The following is a 21406-nucleotide window of genomic DNA, read 5'->3' on the forward strand; positions in this document are numbered from 1 at the left end:
CAGAGTCTCCTTCTGTCACTGTCAAAATGGACAACTGTCTGGGACTATAATATGAGCCAGGAATAAACTGTGTTAAGCTAGTGACATTTTAGGTTTATTCATTACAGCAGCTAGCATTATCTTCAGTAATACATCTGCCTTGCAGGCTTTTATTAGCCCCTGGGACTGTAAAGTGAAATAATGTGTGTAAAGCCCATGTTGAGGGGCTAAGGCACTCAGAGATTGCAAAGTCATGAACTTTTCTGCCTAGAACAGTGGTTCTCAACTTTGAGCATGCACCAGAATCCTGAAAGGCTTGTTAAAACACAGAGATACAAGAGGACCTTTATTTGGGGGTGGGCCTCCTGGCACTCTGAACATCTCCTGAGGTTTATCTCTCTTGCCTGTCTTTTCTGTTTGGCCATAACCTCCATGAGGGCAGGCGCTGGTTCTAATTTGTTGGCAGCCCTGTCCCAGACGTAGCATAGTATGTGACAAATAAAAGCCCCCCAGCCAATTTGGGGGAAGGAAAAAGGAACAGTTGGCAGTCTTCAGCAAAGAGGGCTGAGTTAGAATCAATAGGCTTCAGTTAAGGGTTTGATGATTTCCTTGTTCCTAAATAGCTTTGATTTGGGTTCTTTGTTCTTTCATGATCCTGTTAAAGTGAGGAGAAGATACAGCAGTAAAAGTCCATGCTGTTGTCTGCCAAGTAGCTTTTCCCTTTTCCCTTTTCCTGGTGTCTCTTGGGCTTGATGAAATAGTTTGCATCCCAGAAAGTATATCCATTCTCCTATCAGGCAAAATTGATTTTGCCTTTGCATTTTTGTATTCGTTTGATCCTGCTGGAGGATTTCAGAGAGCTGCTGTCCATTTGAGAAAGAGCAAAGACTAGATTTCTTCTTGGCGGGACTTCCCTGCAGAATAGAAAGCACGGGGTTCACAGCAATCAGCGATCACTTCTCCAGGGCTGGCCCCATGCAGAGGATGAGGAGGTAGTCTTCTCCAAGCATGAGGGGAAGCCTGGGGGAGGTGGAGTTGAGGCTTTAGAAGCAGCCATTAAAAAGCAAATGTTATCTGGAAAAGGGGGTGAGGGGTTGAAAGAGACAATTCTGTGTACTTGGCAGTTTTGCCTGTGGCAGCCTCTGAATTCTTTTTCCCTTTGAAGGAAGAAGTTTGGCATTAGCAATTCCAAAGAGTCATTTTGATTTTAGCAGCTGAAAGCTGCCCGGGGGCCTGGAGGATGGCAGCCCAGGGCAAGAGCACCCTTTCATCTAGACTGGTGGCCGTGGGTCTCGTGTGGGGATGCCTGAGGACCTGGAAGAGGCCGCAGGCTGGGGGCATTTGGGTTCATCTGCCCCTGTGCACAAGCCCTCCCAGAATTCTGACAAGACAGGGCAGCCTTTCCCAGATCCTCACCCGCTCAGGTCGCCTTTAGAGGCCTGAGCTATATCCAATTTCAATTTCTTGGGTTAATTTATACTCCACTATGAACAAACTCTTGTAAAAGCTGAGAACCGGCAAGGAGAAAGAAGCTGTTTTCCATCACAGTCTCTTTCTTCTGATTGGTAGTGCAGTGAGTTTTTCAGTAACACAGACTCCAGGTTTTGCCCTCAGGGGATCTGGAAGGTGGATATTGGGGAGGAGGTGTGGGGCAATGCAGCAAGAGCCCCTCCATACTTGACTCTGTGCTGGAGGCCTTCACTTGTATTGAAGCAGGGGAAGGGGAAAGTTGTGCCCCTCTTTCCTCCTGGGGACCTGGAGTTTAACCATAATTCACAGCATGGTGCAATGTGGGAAAATGTAAACACGGCTATGTGGCCAGCCTAGGCCTCTCAAACTCAAGCTAATTGCTGCCTAAATCTTCTCATTCAGCCAGTGTTTTGGTATCAAGCTATTTTCTGAGGTTTTTAATTTTACTTTGGGTATTTGGGGAGATGTGGTGTTTTATGTGGTAATTTTCCGAGAGCTCTATTTTCCCCATTTCAAATCGTAGCTAATGCAGCATATTTGGGACCCTGTACAATTGTTACCCATTAACCTCATCTAAACTCCTAAAAGAAGCCTGATGCCAGATCATCTCCACGCCTCTGTGTTTTGTTTTTATTTTCTCATTTGCATTCTAAAACTTGGAGAATTGGTTTTCCTGCTGTGGGTTTTGACTACCAGACCTGCCAACGATTTGGTTCATTTGTAGGTTCATTTCTTTGTCACCAGCTAGTGTCCACTGGTGTCTTGGAGCTGGAGGGGATTTGTGTCTCAAAAGGTTATAATGAGTTGCCTGTGTTTTAATTTCAGGCTCTTTCCTCCAGACATGGAGGTAAAATGAGACGTTATTGAATAAGCACACATGATTTTTAATATATATGCATATAAATTCTGTGTTTATGATTGCTGTGAGATTACCTTTAAACTTTCTCTTTTGGTCTCTAGTTAAATGCAGTTTATAAATGGTTGCTATAGATTTGGCACCTTTAAAAAATTCAAGTTTGAGCCTCAATTATTTTTCAGCTTTATTGAGGTATAATTCCAAATAAAATTGTAACATATTTAAAGTGTACATTGTGATGATTTGATCACATTGCATACGTTGTGAAAGGATCCTTCCCCATTTAGTTCATTAACACATCCATCACCTCACATATTTATCGTTGTAAATGTTTTTTGTGAGAACGTTGAGTTCTACTCTCTGATTTCATTCATACAATACAATGTTATCAACTATAATCACCATGCGGTACATTAGATCCTCACACCTTATTTATGTTTATAGCTGAAAGTTTGGACCCTTTTACCAACCTCTATGTATTTCCCCCACCCCTAGCTCCTGGCAGCCACTTGTGTACTGTTTTGTGAGTTTGACTTTTTTTCCCCTACATATAACTGATACCATTTGTCTGTCTGTGACTTATTTCACTCAGCATAACGTTCTCATGTTGTTACAAAGGGTAGGATTTCCTTCTTTCTCATGGCTCAATCATATTCCAGTTGTATGTGTATTACATATACATTATATATATTATATAAATATGTGTGTATAATACACATACCACATCTTTGTTTTCTTTGTGCTCATCATTTATTTGATACCTCCAATGTACAAAGGACAGTACCAGGTGTTACAAAGTTTCAGAAATGAATAAACGCAAGCTTAGGGAGCTCACAATATAGTGATTATGTGACTCCAGTAATAACTAAAAATGACAGCATCTAATATTTCTGACCATTAAGAATGCCAATATACTAAAAATCACTGAATTGCACCCTTAAAAATATGTGCCGGGCATTTCACAGATATTTCTCATTTATTTATTTATCTAGCTATTCATATCTTTGAAAAATGTAGATATAATTAACATGCAACATTATGTTAGATTCACATGTACAACATAATGATTTGACGTTTGTACATTTTGTGAAACGATTACCACAATAGGTCTGGTTGATATCTATCACCATGTGTGGTTACAAAAATTTCTTCTTTTTCCCTTGTGATGAAAACCTTCAAGATCTACTCCCTCAGCAACTTTCAAATATACAATGTAGTATTATTAATTATAGTTTCCATGCTCTATGTTTCCTCCCCAGGACTTATTTATTGTATAGCTTGGATTCTACATCTTTTTTACCCGTTTGTCCATTGACAGACTCTTAGGGGGCTGAGATTATTTTTGATTCTAAACTTTATGTCAGTAGCAAACTGTCACAGGGATAGTTTCCTATGAGGGCACTGAATGCACATTATAGTTCATACAAAATCTAGGAAGAGATGGAAAAGTTGAGGTCAGTGAGTGTCTATTCTGCCTCTGGCTTATTATTCCCACCCAACACACTCATTACTCACTTGTAGATCAAGACCAATCAAAGGCTGTTTATAATCCCTTTTCTGCGTCCATTTCACCTATTTCTGAGTTTGCCAAACATGACACTTGACACAGGTCTTGACCTTCTTGGAGTCTTCCCCCCCACCCCCCACCCCAAGATTCCTAATTTCCATATCATCTGCCATAGTAGGAAACTGAGCCTAGGTCTGGTTCCTCGTGTTAGGCTAGCACCAGTCTCTTGGCTAGTGCCTCAGTCAATGCTGGATAGAGGCATAGCCCTTTTCCCAAAGGAACAAGCTGCCAGGGAAATTTTGAGTCACAAGGGCCTAGGCTACTGGAAGGCAGACCCTTATTGCTAGGCCAAGGCTCAAGGGACTATCAAGATAACCCATTTGTTGGGCCAAAACAGTCAGGGAGGAAGCCTGGGCTATGCCTGCTTGAGGGAGAGGGATTCAGAGCCTGGAGGGAGGTACCTGATTTCATTGTAAGCGTTCAGGGCAAGTGTGAATGAATTATTATACTTGATGATGGACATAAACTAGGGCAGTAACTGCACCCAGCTAGGAATTTTGAAAAGGGTATTGAATTGACCTAGAGATATGTATTTTAAAAGCATGTTAATTTTTGGCTGACTGAAAACATTTCTTTTTTTTATTGTTTGTTTATTTTTGAGAGAGAGAGAAAGAGACAGAGGATCTGAAGCAGGTTCCACACTGTCCGCACAGAGCCCAATGCGGGGCTTGAACTCACGAACTGTGACATCATGACATGAGCCAAAGTCAGATCTTAATCATCTGAGCCACCCAGGTGCCCTCAAAACATTTCACTCAAAAAGCGTGTTCTGTATGACCTTGTTATTCAAAGGAAGATTCATGAGAAGTATAGGCCTCCCTTGGGAGCTTGTTAGAAAATGCAGTCTCAGACCCTGCCCTAGCCCTACTTAATCTGCATCTGCATCATAATAAATACCCCAACTGATTTATATACACATTAAAGTTTGGATGTTACCTCTTCCTCTCCCTGTATCTCTCCCCCTATATGACCCCCTTGCACTCCCCCCTCCTCTCTCTCTCTCTTTCTTTTGAAAAACTTTTATTTGAAAATAATTATAGATTTATAGGAAGTTGTAAGGATGGGTTTTGAAAGGTCCCATTATACCCTTCACTCAATTTCCCCCAATGGTTACATCTTACATAATTGTAGTACAGTATCACTTCTCTACAAGACTACAAAACGATTACGCTTACTTGTTGAAAGCTTGTACACCAGCTTTCAGTAATTGCTTACTTGGGTTGCAGGACACTGTAGTGCCTTGTTCTACCTGGCAGGATTCTGTAGGTAAAGGAGATGGTGCTTCTGGGTGCAAGGAGAGACAGCATGGCTAACAAAGTGATGGGTGTTGGTGCTGTGCAGTCATCCCTTTGTGGGTTCTATAGTGGGGCTTCAAATGGTCAATGCCAAGAAGTGAGTAGTGGGGCTGGGCATAGGGAATGGGCTGAGGCTAGACACCAGAGCTGGAGTGACAGGAAGGCCAAGCCAAGTCATTGGGCCCTAAATAAGCATAAATGAACGTTATATTTGAATGTGAGAGAAGCAAGGTCTTTGGGACAAATCTGGAATCAACATTGATGTGGATAGAGATGAGGAGAAGGCATTGACAAGGCCATCCCAGTAAATTTGGGTGTATAGATTTTGGGTTTACATGGATTCTCCTTTGAAGGTTCTAAAAGGTCTCTATTGGCCTTACAGGCATAGAACTCTGAACCTGACTTAGTTATTCAATTAAAACAAGGTGAGTTTGGGAAGAGAGAATCTGGGCTTGATGGGCCATGGTTGATGGCAGCTTGAAAAACCAGGAGAGGAGTGAGCTCAACAGAGTCAAGTAGAAACAGAGGCATGAAAACAGGAGGCCACACAACACTGAGGACAGGGCAAGGGAGATTGGGCCAAAAACTGAACCCCAGTCCAGTGTGAGGAGGGCCAAAGGCAGAATGAAATGCTGCTTGTGTCTGGTTCCAGGACACCAAGAGGCAGAGATGACTGGAGGAAGGTAAGTTACACGAGGGCCCAGAAGCAAATGGACATGGGCAAAATTCCTGTCCCACCTTGCATCAGAAGCCCTGCATCCTCAAAGTGCCACGGTTTGCCAGATTCGTGGGAGGGAATAAGGAGCACAAGTGTGCTAGAGAGCTAATTATGCACTGGGGATGACATCAGTGTTACGGTCACTCTGTGCCTCTCTTCTGATTCTGAAAGCCATATAGCTTATTGCCATGCTACTCAAAGTATGGTGGGGGAGTAGCAGCATCAGCATCACCTGGTAGCTTGTCAGAAATGCAGGATCTCAGGTTCTACCCAGACCTAGTGCATCAGGATCAGTGTTCTAACAGAAGCCCCCAGCTATAGTTACTCCTTTGCACTTCAAAGTTAGAGAAATGCTAGCTTGTTGCTTAGCACAAGGGCATCCTAGAGATCTGAATTAGAAATACTGTCAACAACTGTCTATTTGTGGAACTCTAAGTCTGTTTCCCTGCTCTCGGGAGTGACTTATAAAGCAGTGGTTCTTAACCCTGGCTGCCCATTAGAGTAACTTGAGGAGCTTCTTAAAATACGGATGCCCAGTCTCCATCTCAGGTTATTTGAATCTGAGAAGCTGGGATGAAATTCTGATTCAGTTGGTTTGTGGTAGGGCCCAGGCATCAAGAGTTTTAAAAGCTTCTCAGGTCATCCTAGTGTATAGCCTGCTGGAAACCTGGGAACCAGGGTAAGAGGGAAGAGAAGGCAGCAGAGGGATATCTCTATGTGAAAGGGAGGAATGAAAGTTCTCGAGATCTCAAAGTGGCTGGCAGTAAGTGAAAGGATCCTGCAGCTCAGGGATTAGGATTTCTATGAAGAGGGCTCAGTGCCGAGCAGTCCTCAAGTGTTAACACCCCCATGAACCTACCGACCAAGAGTCCTGGGCCCTTTTTATCCTCCATATGACAGGTTGTAGATTTTGGCTACATTGGGTGGGCATGGGGCATGAAGGGAAAGCCTTTTTTCTGAAGCAAGGGGACCTGATCAGAGCTAGTTGGAAGCCTACTGTTCCCACTGTCACAAAAAATTGGGGGATGGTCCAGAGGGAAGGCAGGGATGGGTTGGGAGACTTACTGCTGAGTTTCAGGCCAGATATGATGGTGACTGGGCTAAGGTGGTGGCCCAGGAGATCTGGATCATGGGAAGGTCAGGGTCTTGTCCAGTCTAGACCCTACCTTGCCTCCTTCCTCCCCATAGTTTGGCTGGACCCCATTGGCTGGTTCAGCCCATGAAGGCCAGAAGACAACTTGAGTGCTTATTCATCAGTACTGTGTGGTTAAGTGGTAGATCAGCCTTGTGCCTTGTTACCCAGCCTTGACCTGATGTCTTTCATCTGTCTTTCTGTCTTGCTTCTAGCTTCCAACATGCTGAATCTTGCTCAGGACTTGTGTTGCCTCTGAGGATGAGAACTGTGCCTTGTTTGTACTTGTCCTTCTCTTGGTTTCTTTACCTCCTTCTCTAACATCCCAGCCTTTCTACATCAAATAAACATATGTATAGAAACTGCAAATTGTCCCCAGTATCTGCCCTTCCTTTTTTCTGTAATTAGAAAATTCTTGATTGTTAGTTAGTTCTGTGGCAGGCTGGGAAAGGTACCTAAGTGTGCCCATATGCATAAGTTCTACAAATGGGATATGAACAGAAGTGACATGTCCCTCTTTCCACTTGCTAGAATGTGGATCTAGTGAGGAGCCATCTTAGAGATGGATCAAAAAGAGAGATGAAGTCTGGCTCCTGATGACTTCTATGTGAGTCAGAAATAAACTTCTGTCTTGTTTAGGTCACCATCATTTAGGGTCTCTTTCCCCTGCTGTTGAACTCACTTCTTCCCTAACAGAGTTTCAGTCATGCCATAACCCTTTCTGAGTGCCTGTATGTGCTGGACACTTTTACATGTTTAGGATCACAATACAGTAAAGCCCTGAAGTCACTTGTCACCACCATGTTTACATATGATGACTCAGTCTCAATGTCAATGAAAGGATCTGAGATTTTGCCCAGGTCTGTGTGATCCCAGATCTCTGGCCTTTCTGCATTACGTCTTGTAGTAGTTGATACAAATGTAGACATTTTGAGTTTTATTAGGTATATACAGTTGGCCCTTGAACAACATGGGTTTGAATAGCCTGGGTCCACCTATACGTGGATTTTTTACAGCACATTACTGTAAAAGTATTTTCTCTGCCATATGATTTTCTTAACATTTTCTTTTCCTTAGCTTACTTTATTGTAAGAATACAATATTTAATACATGGAGCATGCAAAATATGTGTTAATCGACTGTATTATTGGTAAGGCTTCTGGGCAATGGTAGACTATTAGTGATTAAGTCTTGGGGGAGTCAAAAGTTATACGTGGATTTTTTACTCTGCGGGGGATGAGGAGCAGCACCCTAACCCTCACGTTGTTCAAGGGTCAACTGTAATAGTGAGTAGAAGCCAAATGGAAATTTAGATTTCTAAAAGGAAATCTAGGCTCTCAGAAGTGAACCAGAGCAAGGCATCTCAAATGTGCATGTTCATAGGATTCTCTTGGGGATGAGCCTGCTTCTACCTAAATGTATAGGAGGAGAAACAAAAAAATGTGTGAGCCCATCTTTTTAGCCCCTGGCATTGGCCTGGACAGCCCACATCTAATTTAATAACAAAAACTTGTTTTGTGGTATTACTATCACTGTACAGAATTTCCTGGGATGGGGTGGATTGGATTGGTGTAGGGCAGGGGTTCTCCAAGTGTGGCAGCTGGACTAGAAACGTCAGCATCACCTGGGAACTCGTTAGAACTGCAGATTCTCAGGCCCACCCCTGCTGAACCAGAGACCCTAAGAGTGGGGCCCAGGAATCCTGAGGGCTCCTCCAGGGGATTCTGATGCATGCTCAAGTTTGAGAAACATTGATGTAGAAGAAAAAGCCTGGGAAGAGGCAGTCATTGTATAATGGAGTAAAAGCTCTCAGCTGGAAATTGAAAAATCTGCAGTCAAATACTAGCTGTCTTTTTGTGTTTAAATAGAGATTGGAAGCATGAGCTTCACTAAATAATTTGCAGAATTAGACACAAGTGGTATTTTTGGTAGGGGTGCCTGGATGGCTCAGTCAGTTAAGCGTCCAACTTCAGCTCAGGTCATGATCTCATGGTTTGTGGGTTCGAACCCTGCATCAGGCTCTGTGCTGACAGCTCAGAGCCTGGAGCCTGCTTCGGATACTGTGTCTCCCTCACTTCCTGCCCCTCCCCCACTCATGCTCTGTCTTTCTTTCAAAAATAAATGTTAAAAAATTTTTAAAAAATGGTATTTTTGGTATATACCAGTTAAGAGCACAGAGTCTAGAGCATGGTCTGCATTCAAATCCAAGCTCTGCAATATTAACCGGGACAAGTTTTCTGTTAACATGGGGCTGATAATAGTATATGTACCTCATGCTATTGAAGATTAAATGAGTTAACTCTTGTAAAGCACATAGAAGAGTATCCAGCCTTAAGTGTCATAGAAGTGTTTAAGAACAGCAACAATATATGCAGTACTTGGTATACTCGGTGACTGCTCAGAAAGTATCCTTTGTTTAAGGAAGAAAATGGAACCAACTGGGATTATGGGGAAAGACAGTAGAAGGACCCCAGGGAATCAGTATTCCTGAAATAAGAGCAGGATGGCAACTGCTTGAGACCAAGAGACCCCCACCACGACTTCTCACGTGAATGCCATCCCCAACCCCAGGGGGCCTGTCCCAGTGCAACCCAGGGATGTGTAAGAACTGTCTGTCTGCCATGCTGGGAATCAGCATGCATTTGGTGGGAATAGTCCTCTGGATGGCCCAGCATCTCTGCAAAATGTCCATACAGGTTTAAGAGTGGTGGAAACCTGGCCAGGGCAGTGGAAGGTACCCCTACCAGCCCTCTGGGAACAGTGGATTCCAGGGGCCTCACACAGCTTAGGACCACAAGGAGCTGCTGGTGTGTATAAAATGTAACTCTTTAAAATGTTTTAGTTTCTTATTTTATTTTTGAATTTTTATTTTATCTTATTATTTTTTAAGGTTTTTTAAATGTTTTATTTATTTTTTCAGAGAGAGAGAGAGAGAGAGAGAAACAGAGTGCGAGTGAGAGAGGTACAGAGAGAGAGATACACAGAATCCAAAGCAGGCTCCAGGCTCCGAGCTATCACCACAACGCCCGAAGCGGAGCTTGAAGTCATGAGCCGTGAGATCATGACCTGAGCTGAAGTCAGACACTTAACCAATTGAACCACCCAGGTGCCCCAATTGTTATTTATTTTTTTAAATAACTGTATTTAGGTATACTTTACATGCCATACAATTCACGCATTTTCAGTGTACAACTTAATGATGTAAATTAGTAAATTTCCCGAGTTGTACAACCATCACTATAATCCAGTTTTAGAACATTTCTAGCACCCCCACAAGATCCTTTGTGCCCATTTACAGTTAATCTGTCTTCTCACTCCCAGCCCCAGGCAACCAGTAATCTACTTTCTGTCTCTATAGAGTTGCCTTTTCTGGACATTTTGTATAAATGAAGTGGCCTTTTGCATCTGACTTCTTTCACTTACTGTCATGCTTTTGAGGTTCTTTCATTTTGTAGCAGGTATCATTATTTCATTCCTTTTTATTGCTGAGTACCGTTCTGTTGTTGGGCTGTGCCACATTTTATCTATCCATTCACCAGTTGATAGACATCTGCATTGTTTCCACATTTTGGCTATTGTAAGTGATGCTACTATGAACATTTATATGCACAATTTTGTGTGGACATACGTTTTCATTTCTCTTGAGTGAATTTCTCTAGGCATGGATTTGTTGGGTTGTGGGGTAAATTTAGGCTTCAAGTTTAAATTGCTGAACTGTTTTATAAATTGGCTGTACCATTTCACATTCTCACCAGCAATGTAATGAAGGTTTCAGTTTCTCCACATCTTGATCAGTGTTTGATATTGTCTGTTTTTTTGATTAGAGCCATTTTAGTAGGTGTGAAATGGTCTATATTATGGGGTCGATTTGTATTTCCCTGACGACTAATCACGTTGAGCATCTTTTCATGTGCATATTGGCCATTCAGATATCTTCTTTGTGAAAATGTCTATTCATATCTCTAGAATATTTGTGTTTAAAGGTAGATATGAGGTGGCTAATGTCTCACCCTGCCCCTGGGCCCCCAAACAGGAGGACCTTTCCACAGTGAGTCTGTATCTGTCAGACTGGTGGTAGGCTGGGGTCTCCAGGAGACCATTTCTTATATCAGTCACCTGAAACCTTTTCACCTGAAGATTAGGGAGCACTTCTACAAACTGCCTAACTAGAGGAATAGTGTGTTGGTTAAAATAAATTCTTGATTTGTTTTCTGTGAATTATATTTTTCCTTTTCTTATTCTTATTTAAAATTTTTTCATTTTTTCATTATTTTTTAAGTTTATTTATTTTGACAGAGAGAGAACGCGAGAGAGCACAAATGCATGCACGTGAGAGGGAGAGAGAATCCCAGGCAGGCTCCTTACTGTCAGTGCAGATCCCGGGTGGGGCTCAATCTCATGAACTGAACCATGAGATCATGATCTGAACTGAAATCACAAGTTGGACGCTTAACTGACTGAGCCACCCAGGCACTCCCTTATTTTTGTTTTAAAGCAAGTAATCCATGGGGAAAAAAAATGACCAAGAAGGTTGGGTTTATTTAGCTGTTATTAAGGCATGTGCATTTTTTTGAAGAAGGAGTTTTCAGTTGTTTTCTATTTATGCCTTGTTGTCCTTTACATTCTGAATACCCACATTGCCAAGTGAATTGGCAAATTCCAAGCACTTTTCATTTGGGTGAATCTGATTAACAAATGATGACACTAGGGAGGGCCCTGCCACTTCCTTGGACGAGGAATAAAGATGGCACATATTGAGTAAGAATACATTTCTGACTACCAAGTAGCATTAGATCATTAGTGGGATGGTGTGTAGAGCAAATGGCCTTAGGGATAATGGAGAAGGTGTGATGGATGGGAGCCAACGTATTTCCTAGAACTTTGAAGAATGGCCCTAGTGCACTCAGCAGGAAAGGCTATATTACTGAATAGTCCAAACCATTCCTCAGTGCTTGTGGAGAATCACTACAGAGTTTATACCTGAGTTGGACTCCAAGGCCTTCCAGAATGGCCTGTAGCATGTTCTAGAAATGTTGCTCCCAAATCTGTCTAGCTCAGGGGTTCAGAATGTGATGAGGAGGAGAAACTATGATTCCAAGAACTATTAATACCAGGAGAATGCAGAGTATTATTTGTATCAAAGCTACCTTTAGTAGCTAATGGTGGCCACTGGTCAGCAGGAGGATGCTAGGGAGAGCCATAGGAATAGGCTCTGAGGGACTGGAAGATTTCTTCCTTATCCTAGTTATCGTGCCCCAAAGGTGTTGAGGGATATCATCCAAAGGGAGACAAAGGAGAGGACCCCAGCCACAGGGGATTCCTACATAACTTGGTTTCTCCATTTGTAAAATGAACATAATAATCATGTAGGAGAATTGATGTAAGATAAAATGTATGCAGCGTGCCAGCAGAAAGTAGGTACTCAGTAAACAGAGGCTGTCGTTATGTTGTGTTCATGTGTGTTGAGTGTTTAACTTGTGTCCAAGACCGTTCATATAGTAGTAATTTCTCTAGGCATTGATTGCTTCATTGATTGAGTCATTCCTTCGACACACAGTTTTGAAAACCTGTGTAGCCTCAATTGTTCTGGGTACAGACAATGTAGATGTATAAAACAGGGTCTCTATCCCTAAATTGTTAAAAATCTATTTGGGAAGTTAATTCCAGAAGACTATGTCAATAGACAGAGGATTGAATAAGGTACCATTGGAGGACAGAAAAAGAAGTGATTGGTTGTGTCTGGGATTAGGGAAGGAGGAAGAGTCATGGAAGGTATTCATTCCATAAGAGGTGATATTTGAGCTGAGCTTTGAAGGATGAAATAAAAGCTCATAAGGTAGAGATGGCAGGGGTGCATTTCCAGAAGACAAAATTGGAAACAGCAAGGACCTAGTCACAAAGTTTTGATGTGTTTGGAGAACCTTAACTATCCTAGTGACTACATTGTGGGCATGGAATTGGGTGGTAGCAGGGTTGAGAGGATATGGACTGGAAATATACTCCAGGGTGAGGTTTCAAAAGGCTGTAAATAGCATTTTAAGTACTTCAAGCTAAACATTGCAGGCAAAAAGAAAACAGAATGGGTTCTGGCATGATGGAGTGACTATTTTCCCAAATTAATAATTTTTTTTCCACCTTGCTGGGCACATGTCAACTAGTAAACATAACCCAGTTGGTCCAATCTCTTTAGAAAAAATGACTTATGGAAGGAGAAATCCAAAATTCAGTAGGAAAGCTGGTAGATCACCTGATGTCTGACCATTGATAAGAAAAAAATCCCATTACAATGAAAACCATTATAAAGACTGCCTGATACACAGCTATTTCTCTCTCTAGGCAGATGGCTTAGAAACATCATATTCTTTTTATCTAGTCACAATAACTTATATACAATGGCTAACCCAGTGCAATAAATTCCGTCTTTGTTCCCTGTGCACATAACAGTCCCTTTTTACAGAGAAAGCAACTGCTGCTGGACCACAGGCAGGAAGAGGAGGCTGAGTTGAACTGTAGCTGAACTCTGTCTAGTTTTTCCCTTCAACTATCAATCCCCAACTATTCCTTGACTCCCTTTACCATCTCCCCCACAAACATTCCAGTCCCTTCATCTAGAAAGCTCATTGAGACTCCCAAACCACCCACCCAACTTCCCAAACAAAACATTCTAACCCCAAATATATGGAGCTCAAACAAGGAACCCCTGCTGATTTCCAAATAAGGTGGATTCTTGGCATCTGAAGATTCAACAACTGCCATTCCAACTTTTTGTGAGTGACCCTGACCGTCATTTCTATTTTTGGTGGGGTGTGAGTTTTGAGCGCTGCAGCAAGCCTCGTACTAAAGGAAGTCCAGCCAACTGCTAGCATCCACGTATGAAGGTGGCTTTGTTTTCTCTGCTTGTCACATACACATTCTTGCTCAGGAAGTTACATTTTGCTGTACTTGATGAGGGATGCTATGTTCTATGAATATTAACCAGTTTGAGAATTCAAGAAGGTCTTATGGTTCATATCTTGGGAATGTTAAAGACCTATTCTGCTCCTTAACACTTGCTGATACTGAGTGGGGATGTGGTCCTTAAGTGTGTGTGGGCATGTGTCTTTTTTAACCTTGATTTTTGTTTTTTTTTTTTTTCTTTTAAAAATGCTTAAAATTTATTTATGTATTTTATTAAGACTTTCTGTTTTTTTTTATTTTTTTTATTTTATTTTTATTTTTTAATATATGAAATTTACTGTCAAATTGGTTTCCATACAACACCCAGTGCTCATCCCAAAAGGTGCCCTCCTCAATACCCATCACCCACCCTGCCCTCCCTCCCACCCCCCATCAACCCTCAGTTTGTTCTCAGTTTTTAACAGTCTCTTATGCTTTGGCTCTCTCCCACTCTAACCTCTTTTTTTTTTTTTTTCCTTCCCCTCCCCCATGGGTTTCTGTTACGTTTCTCAGGATCCACATAAGAGTGAAACCATATGGTATCTGTCTTTCTCTGTATGGCTAATTTCACTTAGCATCACACTCTCCAGTTCCATCCATGTTGCTACAAAAGGCCATATTTCATTTTTTCTCATTGCCACGTAGTATTCCATTGTGTATATAAACCACAATTTCTTTATCCATTCATCAGTTGATGGACATTTAGGCTCTTTCCATAATTTGGCTATTGTTGAGAGTGCCGCTATAAACATTGGGGTACAGGTGCCCCTATGCATCAGTATCCCTTGGATAAATTCCTGTATCCCTTGGATACTCCTGTATCCCTTGGATAAATTCCTAGCAGTGCTATTGCTGGGTCATAGGGTAGGTCTATTTTTAATTTTCTGAGGAACCTCCACCCTGCTTTCCAGAGCGGCTGCACCAGTTTGCATTCCCACCAACAGTGCAAGAGGGTTCCTGTTTCTCCACATCCTCTCCAGCATCTATAGTCTCCTGATTTCTTCATTTTGGCCACTCTGACTGGCGTGAGGTGGTATCTGAGTGTGGTTTTGATTTGTATTTCCCTGATAAGGAGCGACGTTGAACATCTTTTCATGTGCCTGTTGGCCATCCGGATGTCTTCTTTAGAGAAGTGTCTATTCATGTTTTCTGCCCATTTCTTCACTGGGTTATTTGTTTTTCGGGTGTGGAGTTTGATGAGCTCTTTATAGATTTTGGATACTAGCCCTTTGTCCGATGTGTCATTTGCAAATATCTTTTCCCATTCCGTTGGTTGCCTTTTAGTTGTGTTGGTTGTTTCCTTTGCTGTGCAGAAGCTTTTTATCTTCATAAGGTCCCAGTAATTCACTTTTGCTTTTAATTCCCTTGCCTTTGGGGATGTGCCGAGTAAGAGATTGCTACGGCTGAGGTCAGAGAGGTCTTTTCCTGCTTTCTCCTCTAAGGTTTTGATGGTTTCCTGTCTCACATTCAGGTCCTTTATCCATTTTGAGTTTATTTTTGTGAATGGTGTGAGAAAGTGGTCTAGTTTCAACCTTCTGCATGTTGCTGTCCAGTTCTCCCAGCACCATTTGTTAAAGAGACTGTCTTTTTTCCATTGGATGTTCTTTCCTGCTTTGTCAAAGATGAGTTGGCCATACGTTTGTGGGTCTAGTTCTGGGGTTTCTATTCTATTCCATTGGTCTATGTGTCTGTTTTTATGCCAATACCATGCTGTCTTGATGATGACAGCTTTGTAGTAGAGGCTAAAGTCTGGGATTGTGATGCCTCCTGCTTTGGTCTTCTTCTTCAAAATTACTTTGGCTATTCGGGGCCTTTTGTGGTTCTATATGAATTTCAGGATTGCTTGTTCTAGTTTCGAGAAGAATGCTGGTGCAATTTTGATTGGGATTGCATTGAATGTGTAGATAGCTTTGGGTAGTATTGACATTTTGACAATATTTATTCTTCCAATCCATGAGCAGGGAATGTCTTTCCATTTCTTTATATCTTCTTCAATTACCTGCATAAGCTTTCTATAGTTTTCAGCATACAGATCTTTTACATCTTTGGTTAGATTTATTCCTAGGTATTTTATGCTTCTTGGTGCAATTGTGAATGGGATCAGTTTCTTCATTTGTCTTTCTGTTGCTTCATTGTTAGTGTATAAGAATGCAACTGATTTCTGCACATTGATTTTGTATCCTGCAACTTTGCTGAATTCATGTATCAGTTCTAGCAGACTTTTGGTGGAGTCTATCGGATTTTCCATGTATAATATCATGTCATCTGCAAAAAGCGAAAGCTTGACCTCATCTTTGCCAATTTTGATGCCTTTGATTTCCTTTTGTTGTCTGATTGCTGATGCTAGAACTTCCAGCACTATATTAAACAACAGCGGTGAGAGTGGGCATCCCTGTCGTGTTCCTGATCTCAGGGAAAAAGCTCTCAGTTTTTCCCCGTTGAGGATGATGTTAGCTGTGGGCTTTTCATAAATGGCCTTTATGATCTTTAAGTATGTTCCTTCTATCCCGACTTTCTCAAGGGTTTTTATTAAGAAAGGGTGCTGGATTTTGTCAAAGGCCTTTTCTGCATCGATTGACAGGATCATATGGTTCTTCTCCTTTTTTTTGTTAATGTGATGTATCACGTTGATCGATTTGCGAATGTTGAACCAGCCCTGCATCCCAGGAATGAATCCCACTTGATCATGGTGAATAATTCTTTTTATATGCTGTTGAATTCGATTTGCTAGTATCTTATTAAGAATTTTTGCATCCATATTCATCAGGGATATTGGCCTGTAGTTCTCTTTTTTTACTGGGTCTCTGTCTGGTTTAGGAATCAAAGTAATACTGGCTTCATAGAATGAGTCTGGAAGTTTTCCTTCCCTTTCTATTTCTTGGAATAGCTTGAGAAGGATAGGTATTATCTCTGCTTTAAATGTCTGGTAGAACTCCCCTGGGAAGCCATCTGGTCCTGGACTCTTATTTTTTGGGAGATTTTTGATAACCGATTCAATTTCTTCGCTGGTTATGGGTCTGTTCAAGCTTTCTATTTCCTCCTGATTGAGTTTTGGAAGAGTGTGGGTGTTTAGAAATTTGTCCATTTCTTCCAGGTTGTCCAATTTGCTGGCATATAATTTTTCATAGTATTCCCTGATAGTTGTTTGTATCTCTGAGGGATTGGTTGTAATCATTCCATTTTCATTCATGATTTTATCTATTTGGGTCATCTCCCTTTTCTTTTTGAGAAGCCTGGCTAGAGGTTTGTCAATTTTGTTTATTTTTTCAAAAAACCAACTCTTGGTTTCGTTGATCTGCTCTACAGTTTTTTTAGATTCTATATTGTTTATTTCTGCTCTGATCTTTATTATTTCTCTTCTTCTGCTGGGTTTAGGCTGCCTTTGCTGTTCTGCTTCTATTTCCTTTAGGTGTGCTGTTAGATTTTGTATTTGGGATTTTTCTTGTTTCTTGAGATAGGCCTGGATTGCAATGTATTTTCCTCTCAGGACTGCCTTCGCTGCGTCTCAAAGCGTTTGGATTGTTGTATTTTCATTTTCGTTTGTTTCCATATATATTTTAATTTCTTCTCTAATTGCCTGGTTGACCCACTCATTCGTTAGTAGGGTGTTCTTTAACCTCCATGCTTTTGGAGGTTTTCCAGACTTTTTCCTGTGGTTGATTTCAAGCTTCATAGCATTGTGGTCTGAAAGTATGCATGGTATAATTTCAATTCTTGTAAACTTATGAAGGGCTGTTTTGTGACCCAGTATATGATGTATCTTGGAGAATGTTCCATGTGCACTCGAGAAGAAAGTATATTCTGTTGCTTTGGGATGCAGAGTTCTAAATATATCTGTCAAGTCCATCTGATCCAATGTATCATTCAGGGCCCTTGTTTCTTTATTGACTGTGTGTCTAGATGATCTATCCATTTCTGTAAGTGGGGTGTTAAAGTCCCCTGCAATGACCACATTCTTATCCATAAGGTTGCTTATGTTTCTGAGTAATTGTTTTATATATCTGGGGGCTCGGGTATTTGGCGCATAGACATTTATAATAGTTAGCTCTTCCTGATGGATAGACCCTGTGATTATTATATAATGCCCTTCTTCATCTCTTGTTACAGCCTTTAATTTAAAGTCTAGTTTGTCTGATATAAGTATGGCTACTCCAGCTTTCTTTTGGCTTCCAGGAGCATGATAGATAGTTCTCCATCCCCTCACTCTCAATCTAAAGGTGTCCTCAGATCTAAAATGAGTCTCTTGTAGACAGCAAATAGATGGGTCTTGTTTTTTTATCCATTCTGATACCCTATGTCTTTTAGTTGGCGCATTTAATCCATTTACATTCAGTGTTATTATAGAAAGATACGGGTTTAGAGTCATTGTGATGTCTGTATGTTTTATGCTTGTAGTGATGTCTCTGGTACTTTGTCTCACAGGATCCCCCTTAGGATCTCTTGTAGGGCTGGTTTCGTGGTGACAAATTCCTTCAGTTTTTGTTTGTTTGGGAAGACCTTTATCTCTCCTTCTATTCTAAATGACAGACTTGCTGGATACAGGATTCTCGGCTGCATATTTTTTCTGTTTAGCACACTGTAGATATCGTGCCAAGCCTTTCTGGCCTGCCAAGTTTCAAAGGAGAGATCAGTCACGAGTCTTATAGGTCTCCCTTTATATGTGAGGGCACGTTTATCCCTTGCTGCTTTCAGAATTTTCTCTTTATCCTTGTATTTTGCCAGTTTCACTATGATATGTCGTGCAGAAGATCGATTCAAGTTACGTCTGAAGGGAGTTCTCTGTGCCTCTTGGATTTCAATGCCTTTTTCCTTCCCCAGTTCAGGGAAGTTCTCAGCTATAATTTCTTCAAGTACCCCTTCAGCACCTTTCCCTCTCTCTTCCTCCTCTGGGATACCAATTATGCGTATATTATTTCTTTTTAGTGTATCACTTAGTTCTCTAATTTTCCCCTCATACTCCTGAATTTTTTTATCTCTCTTTCTTCCAGCTTCCTCTTTCTCCATAACTTTATCTTCTAGTTCACCTATTCTCTCCTCTGCCTCTTCAAGCCGAGCCGTTGTGGTTTCCATTTTGTTTTGCATTTCGTTTAAAGCGTTTTTCAGCTCCTCGTGACTGTTTCTTAGTCCCTTGATCTCTGTGGCAAGAGATTCTCTGCTGTCCTGTATACTGTTTTCAAGCCCAGCGATTAATTTTATGACTATTATTTTTTTTTTTTTTTTAATTTTTTTTCCAATGTTTTTTATTTATTTTTGGGACAGAGAGAGACAGAGCATGAAAGGGGGAGGGGCAGAGAGAGAGGGAGACACAGAATCGGAAACAGGCTCCAGGCTCTGAGCCATCAGCCCAGAGCCCGACGCGGGGCTCGAACTCACGGACCGCGAGATCGTGACCTGGCTGAAGTCGGAGGCTTAACCGACTGCGCCACCCAGGCGCCCCTATGACTATTATTCTAAATTCACTTTCTGTTATATTATTTAAATCCTTTTTGATCAGTTCATTAGCTGTTGTTATTTCCTGGAGATTCTTCTGAGGGGAATTCTTCCATTTGGTCATTTTGGATAGTCCCTGGAGTGGTGAGGACCTGCAGGGCACTTCCCCTGTGCTGTGGTGTATAACTGGAGTTGGTGGGCGGGGCCGCAGTCCGACCTGATGTCTGCCCCCAGCCCACCGCTGGGGCCACAGTCAGACTGGTGTGTGCCTTCTCTTCCCCTCTCCTAGGGGCGGGATTCACCGTGGGGTGGCGTGTCCCGTCTGGGCTACTTGCACACTGCCAGGCTTGTGTTGCTGGGGATCTGGCGTATTAGCTGGGGTGGGTAGGCAAGGTGCACGCGGGCTGGAGGGGCAGGCTTAGCTCGCTTCTCCTTAGGTGATCCACTTCAGGAGGAGCCCTGTGGCAGCGGGAGGGAGTCAGATCCGCTGCCGGAGGTTTGGCTCCGCAGAAGCACAGAGTTGGGTGTTTGCGCAGAGCGAGCAAGTTCCCTGGCAGGAACTGGTTCCCTTTGGGATTTTGGCTGGGGGATGGGCGGGGGAGATGGCGCTGGCGAGCGCCTTTGTTCCCCACCAAACTGAGCTCTGTCGTCAGGGGGCTCAGCAGCTCTCCCTCCCTTTGTCCTCCAGCCTTCCCGCTTTCCGAGCAGAGCTGTTAACTTCTGACCTCCCAGACGCTTAGTCGCGCTTGCTGTGGGAACACAGTCCGTCAGGCCCCTCCGCTTTTGCCAGCCAGACTCGGGGGCTCCGCTTGGCCGGCTAGCCGCCCCTCCGCCCCGGCTCCCTCCTGCCAGTCCGTGGAGCGCGCACCGCCTCGCCGCCCTTCCTACCCTCTTCCGTGGGCCTCGCCGCCCTTCCTACCCTCTTCCGTGGGCCTCTCGTCTGCGCTTGGCTCTGGAGACTCCGTTCTGCTAATCCTCTGGCGGTTTTCTGGGTTATTTAGGCAGGTGTAGGTGGAATCTAAGTGATCAGCAGGACGCGCGGTGAGCCCAGCGTCCTCCTACGCCGCCATCTTCCTCTTTTTCTGCTTAACCTTGATTTTTGAAAAAAAGTTTAAACCTACATAAAAATGGTAAAATAGTATAATGAACTTCCATAAACTTTCGCCTAGATTTACTTAACATTTCTCCGAAGCCAAGTAATTGGTGAGGCACTATTAGTAACACTAGCTACTCTAACAGAATTCCAAATCTCTCTCTCTCTCTTCATTTATATATGCACATACACATATACACACGTATACACATATGTATGTACATGCATATGTGTGTATATGTGTGTGTATATATACATATGTGTGTATGTCATTATTTACTGAACCATTTGGTTTTTTTTTTAACGTTTATTTATTTTTGAGACAGAGAGAGACAGAGCATGAATGGGGGGAGGGTCAGAGAGAGAGGGAGACAGAATCGGAAGCAGGCTCCAGGCTCCGAGCTGTCAGCACAGAGCCTGACGCAGGGCTCAAACTCGTGAACCACGAGATCATGACCTGAGCCGAAGTCGGATGCTTAACCGACTGAGCCACCCAGGCGCCCCTTTACTGAACCATTTGAGACTAACTTGCAGACATCATGACCCTTTGCCTCTAAATATTTCAGTATGTAATGGCATTCTCTTGCAAAACCACAGTGCAATTATCCAATTCAGGAAATTGAACATTGATATACTACCATTAGTTGGTATAGAGTTCACATTCAGATTTTGCTGATTGTTTCACTGCTGTCCCGTTGTTGTTGTTTTTTTTTTTTTTTTTTTAACAGTCCATGTTCCAATCCAGGATCAAGTGTTGCATTCAGTAGTCATGTCTTTAATCCCCTTTAATCTAGAACAGTTTCACTGTCTGTCTTTGTGAAATTTCATGACACTGATGTATTTACTTATTTATTTATTTTTAATTTTTCTTAATGTTTATTTTTGAGAAAGAGAAAGTGCACATAAGTGGGGGTGGGGCAGAGAGAGAAG

This window comes from Panthera onca, chromosome X (genome assembly GCF_046562875.1).
Source record: "Panthera onca isolate mPanOnc1 chromosome X, mPanOnc1 haplotype 2, whole genome shotgun sequence".
Taxonomy (NCBI): domain Eukaryota; kingdom Metazoa; phylum Chordata; class Mammalia; order Carnivora; family Felidae; genus Panthera; species Panthera onca.